Consider the following 6,000-nt stretch of genomic DNA (forward strand, 5'->3'; position numbering starts at 1 on the left):
TGTGTCCAGGCTGGTGTCAGCTCCTGCAGCCCAGCTCTGGAAAGCCCTGTGTTGGGTCCCCATCCAGAGAACAGGTCTTTCAGAGGCAGCTCTTGGGTCTGGCTGGCCCCTTCTTTTCGGGAAATCGGGCCACAGGGCGGCCCCTGCCCACCAGCCAGGCCTGGGCATTTTCTGCCTGGAGGGCTGGGTGCCCGTTTCCTTCTGAAAGTCAAGAAACCCCCGAGCCTCCGTTTCCCCAGCTCCAAAGTGAGGATGGCCCGTGGCAGTGCCATGGGCAGTGCCCAGAGGAGGCTCCCTGCTGAAGGGACAGGAGCCTGTCCGATTGTCAGGGAAGCCTGCTGTGCCTGTCCATCCAGATCAGAGGGAAGCTCGGCAAGCCACTTAAAAGGGACCTTGACTCATTTTGTGGTGATGGAATGTGCAGTTCAGGAAGTGCTTCGCAAAAACGAACTGGGCTCCACACCCCTTGTCCCTGCCCGCCACTCAGGAGGCACCGTGCTGTGGCCACGTTGCCCTGCTTGCCGCCCGGCACCGCTGCTCCGCATCAGTGGCATGGGTGGCTCTCCCAGCGCGCTCCGCCCACTGAAGGCTGGTGAGGGCCGGACTGGATGGGCCACCGACCTCTGCGCTCGTACCCTGCCCCACCCTCAGGCCAGGAACTCAGCTTCTCTGAGCCTCTGTCTCCTCGTCCTTTAAGGACGGGGAAACTGAGGCTCTGCATTGGGGCAACGCCAGAGCCCATCAGAGGCCGCTCTGGGCTGGGGTCTGGCCAACGAGGTCACGGGCACTCCACCGTCTTCCTGCCTGGAACCCGGCACCTAGCAGGTCTCGGTGGATTCTCATGCAAGTGACAGGACGTCCAGTTTCCACTCACCAGGCACCTGAACTTGAGCGGACAGGAAGGAGGAGGGAGAGGCATCATCAAACCTCTACCATTGAGCTGGTGGGCTGCAGAGGGGAAGTCGGGGCAGAGACCCTCGGGGCTACCTGTGAAGAAGGCGGGCACCAGGGGGACCAGAGACGGAGGTTGTCCTTGTCGTTAGCAGGATCCTTCCCTCCAGCTTCTGCAGGTCTCAGGTCTCTGTCCTTGACCCGTGGGGGTCCTCGAGGAGGGGAGAGGCGGGGGAGGAAGGGTGGACACAAGGGTGAACAGCCCACCTGGTGACATCGCCCAGAGTCCTGAGAAGAGACCCTCCCCTCTCCCTGCCCCAGAGGCCTCAGGGACAGGGGCTCCGTGGGCTGAGCAGTCCCACTGCTGGGAAACAGGGTGGCCTTAGTTCCTCATTTAAGGCGCACCCTGGTTCCCAAGGCAGTCGGGAGCCCAGGTTGCCCAACGTGGCAAGGGAGCCTGAGCCACCGGCCCTGCCCGCCCCTGGACCTGAGCGTTGTGTGCAGAGTCTCACCGGCCTGGCCTCAAGAGGCTGACCAGGGACACACTCTCCGTGTCCAGGAGCCTGCAGAGGAGGAGGAAGCTGCGACTCTGACGGCAAGGAACATGTGTTCCCATTTGTCATTGTCAAGCTCTGATGTCTTTTGGGACTCAGTCTGAAGGACAGTTTTGACTGTTGCAACCAGAAAAAGCAAAGGAATCCAATGACGATGACAGACCCCTTTTCTGGGGACTTTCCCGTTGTCAGTGGAACCCGCGTTGTCCTCAGGGGCTGTTAGGGACGGCACCTCAGCTCAGCCAGAGGGGACCCTGGAGAGCAGCCCCCCAACCCCGATGTGCTGAGGCCAGAGCTGAGGGGGACAGAGCGAGCCGTGGGGACATCCCCTCCCTACCTCCTCATGCATGTTCTAAAGGAGACCTGCAACCCTACCCCGACCCAGTCCCTGTCCCCCAGGTGCTGTGGCTGGGGGACAGGACAGCAGCTGCCCAAGAGCAGCACCCTCTGTAGACCTTTTGAGCCACTGAAGAGTGGCTCCTGCTCTGATCTGGAAGTTTCTAGCACGTCTTGCTGAGGCAGTGGACAGCCAGTCACGGGCCGCAGACCGACAGCTCCTACTCTCTGCCCTGGTGAGCCAGGCCGGTCCCCCGGCTGCGCTCCAGCTGCAGGTCCTCTGCATCTGGAGCCTACTGACAGGACGTTCACAGGCCAGCCCGCTCCAGGACGGCCAGCGCCCCCCTGTCCGCAGAGGGAGCACCGCTGAGCCAGCCCGTTTGGGCTAATGAAGGGTGACTGCTGGTGCCGGGGGGACCCTGCCTGGCCATTTTCTTCTTGAGGATTTGGGGGCTGCTCAGGGATGGAGGGTTTGGAGGCTGGTTCCTGGACGAGGTTTCAGTTCCTGGGATGTGACTCCACGGCCGAAGGAGCCCCCACGATTCTTCCTGCTTTCCTCCTGCGAAGGGCCCTCATCTTCCTGGCTGTGGCTCCACCTTCGGAAGCTCCCGGAAGGAACGCATTCTCCACAGCTCAGGAGGCCAGAGCCTGGAGCCAGTGGGACTGGGCAGAAGTCACCGTGGCCCTGGGGCTCTAGGGGAGAGCTGGTTTCTTTGCTCCTTCCGGTTTCTTGAGGCTGCCAGAAACCCTTGGCTTGGGGCTCCTTCCACTGTCCTAAAGCATGTCACTCCAGGATCTGCCCGGGTGTCACATGGCCTTCCCTCTGTGAGAGTCTAGGTCCCTCTCATAAGGACCCCAGCGATTTCAAGATCACATCTAGGGCCCTCCCAGATAATGCACACAAGCTTCTTAACTCGAGATCTTTCGATTAATGCCATCTGCAAACTCCCCTTGACTCTGTAAGTGGCACCCTCAGTGCTGGGCTCTGGGCATGTCTTGGGGGCCATTATCAATCTCCTACAGAGAGTCACACTGAAGACTCCAAGGCAGCCTCCTTAGTAGTGCATTTGGTTTGGTTTGGTACCGGGAATTGAGCTCAGGGGCACTTAACCACTGAGCCACGCCCAGCCCTATTTTATATCTTATTTAGAGACAGGGTCTCACTGAGTTGCCTAACGCCTCACTATGTTGCTGAGGCTACCTTTGAACTGGAGATCCTCCTGCCTCAGCTTCCTGAGCTGCTGGGATTTCAGGCATGTGCTACCACATCCGGCTTCCCGAGTGGTACTTTAAGGAGCCTAGTAAGAAAGGGGCCACCAGACCTGGTCAGGAGGGCTGAGTGTCTTTAGAGTCTCCCTCCAACACATCTGTGTCCCTGCAGCCTCTGGTTTGCTTTGGGGTGGTGTCCTCTCAGTCACAGGATACCCTGGGTCGGCGACTGGACCTCAATGCCAGCCCACACAGCAGTCAGAGGGACAGTTTATCCTCTCTTCTCCTGGCACGGCCAGGGGTGGACATGCGATGAGCTCTGTCCCCGGGATGCTGTTCTCTGAGACTTGAGAGCTTCTGCTATTCAGCTCAGCAAGGACCTCTGACCACATTCCTCCTGCTTCCTAGTATCTGCCCCTGCCAAAATGCCCATTCCCAAGCCGGAAGAACCATGTCCCCGTGGTTCAGGGAACCGGCAACCCTCTTAGCACACAGGCCCCGTGATGGATTCGCCGGCCCACAGGCTCTGTGGACCTCAAGTCCCGAGACAGGACTGTCTGCTCTGTGGGGTGTGCCTGGGAGGTCCTGGGGCGATGGCGGATGGAGTGGCTCCGTGGATTTCTGCCCTGGTTATCTGTCTCGCTCAACAGCTCTTCTCGGTATCAGTGTTACTGCCAGAGCCCTGTGTCGATGACATTCCCATGGACACAGCAGCTTGGAGGACTCACAGGATAGAGAAAGGGGCATGAGGTTGTGACCCAGCAGCAGGCCACGGCCTCAGTGCACACCGGAGGGTCTTGATTTCGGGGACCTAGACAATGACCACATGCTTGTTGAATGAACAAACCAACGAGGGCCAGCTGGGCCGAGCGTCCTTGCTGGGGACTGCCGTGGCCAGGCACGTCTGCTGTCCCTCAGAGCAGAGCCTCTGGTATCTGCAGAGCACCAAGTACCTCCCAGGCGCATCTGCTTTGCGTTGCTGCGTTTTCTCCCACGGGGACCCCGGGGACTGGAAGCGCCAGGAAGACGGATGCCCCCCATTCGTCTTTCTCTGGAGGTAGGAGATCTCTGCACTGTGAAGGGACCCAGGTGGTGTCATGCTGATGCACGCTGTTTGGGTTTTTGTGTCCTGGGTGCTGGGGGTTGACCCGGGGCTTGTATATGTTGAGCGTGTCCCGTGGCCTGAGCTGCAGCCCCCCACGTCCAGGCATTCTGGAATTATGCAGCTCTGCTGAGGATGACGACAGCAACCAGAAAGACATTCTAGCATCAGAACCCACAGCTTAGTGGATTTACAGGTAACACCGCACTGAAACTTTCTAAACCCTGGGTCCCTGGGGAAGTAGTCTGGTGACACTGGGTATTGGCACCAAGAACAGCCAAAGCAGAGAGTGGAATCCAGCAAGGCAGGGGTGGGTGGCTGAGTGGGTGGGGTTGAGAGGAACAATAACACCATCCAGGGTGGGGGCAGGCTGCTATTGCCCATTGCATCAGAACTCTTAAACTGAAGCTCAAGGGGAGGAGGCAGCCAGGGAGGCTGGGCCTCTGACCTCTACTCTGGGCCTGGGGCCAACCATGCTGGTTGAAGGGACTGAGAAATACCCTGGGATGTGGGACTTCCAGAGCTAAAACCAGATCAACCCCAGAGAACTGGGTGGCTGTCACTCAAGTTCCTGTCTATTTCATTTTTTTTTTTTTTTTTTAATTTTTAACTTGTTTTGATTAGTTATACACGACAGTAGAAGGCACTTATGCACTTTGATATATCATACCTAGATGGGATGTAATTTTTCATTTTTCTGAGCATTCATATTGCAGACTCTGTAGTCATGCAGTCACGTGTATACATACAGTACTAATGTCTGTTTCATTCTCCTGTCCTTCCTATCCCCTCCCTCTCCCCTCCCCTCCCATCACTTCCCTCTACCTAATCTAAGGTAACGCTATTCTTCCCTAATGCCCCCCACCTTATTGTGAATTAGCATCTGCATATTAGAAAAAATATTCAACCTTTGGTTTTGTGGGATTGGCTTATTTCACTTAGCATGATATTCTCCAATTCCAACAATTTACTGGCAAATGCCGTAATTTCACTCTTCTTTAAATCTGAGTAATATTCCATTGAGTATATATACCATGTTTTCTTTATCCATTCATCTATTGAGGGACATTAGGTTGGTTCCATAGTCTAGCTAATGTGAATTGAGCTGCTATAAACATTGATGTGGCTGCGTTGCTATAGGATGCTGATTTTAAGTCCTTTGATATAAACCAAGGAATGGGATAGCTGGGTCATATGGTGGTTCCATTCCCAGTTTTCTGAGGAGTATCCATACTGCTTTCCATAGTGGTTGCACCAATTTGCAGTCCCACCAGCAATGTATGAGTGAACCTTTTCCCCACATCCTCACCAACATTTATTATTCCCTGTATTCTTGATGATTGCCATTCTGACAGGAGATGAAATCTTAGAGTAATTTTGATTTCCATTTCTCTAATTGCTAGAGATGTTGAACACTTTTTCATATATTTGTGGATCAATTGTATTTCTTCTTCTGAGAAGAGTCTGTTCAGTTCCTTAGCCCATTTATTGATTGGGTTATTTGTTTTCTTGGTGTTAAGTTATTTGAGTTCTTTATATATCCTAAGATTAATGCTTTATCAGAGGTGCATGTGGTAAAGATTTTCTCCCAACCTGTAGGCTCTCTCCTCACATTACTGATTGTTTCCTTTGCCGAGAAGAAGCTTTTTAATTTGAATCAATCCCATTTATTGATTCTTGACTTTACTTTTTCCTCTTTGGGACTCTTGTTAAGAAGTCAGATCCTAGGCCGACATGGTAAAGATTTGGGCCTAATTTTCTTCTATTAGGTACAGGGTCTCTGTTCTAGTGCCTAAGTCTTTGATCTACTTTGAGTTGTTTTTGTGCAGGGTGAGAGATAGGGGTTTAATTTCATTTTGCTACATATGAATTTTTAGTTTTGCCAGCACCACTTGTTGAGGAGGATAT

This window comes from Marmota flaviventris, chromosome 14 (genome assembly GCF_047511675.1).
Source record: "Marmota flaviventris isolate mMarFla1 chromosome 14, mMarFla1.hap1, whole genome shotgun sequence".
NCBI lineage: Eukaryota > Metazoa > Chordata > Mammalia > Rodentia > Sciuridae > Marmota > Marmota flaviventris.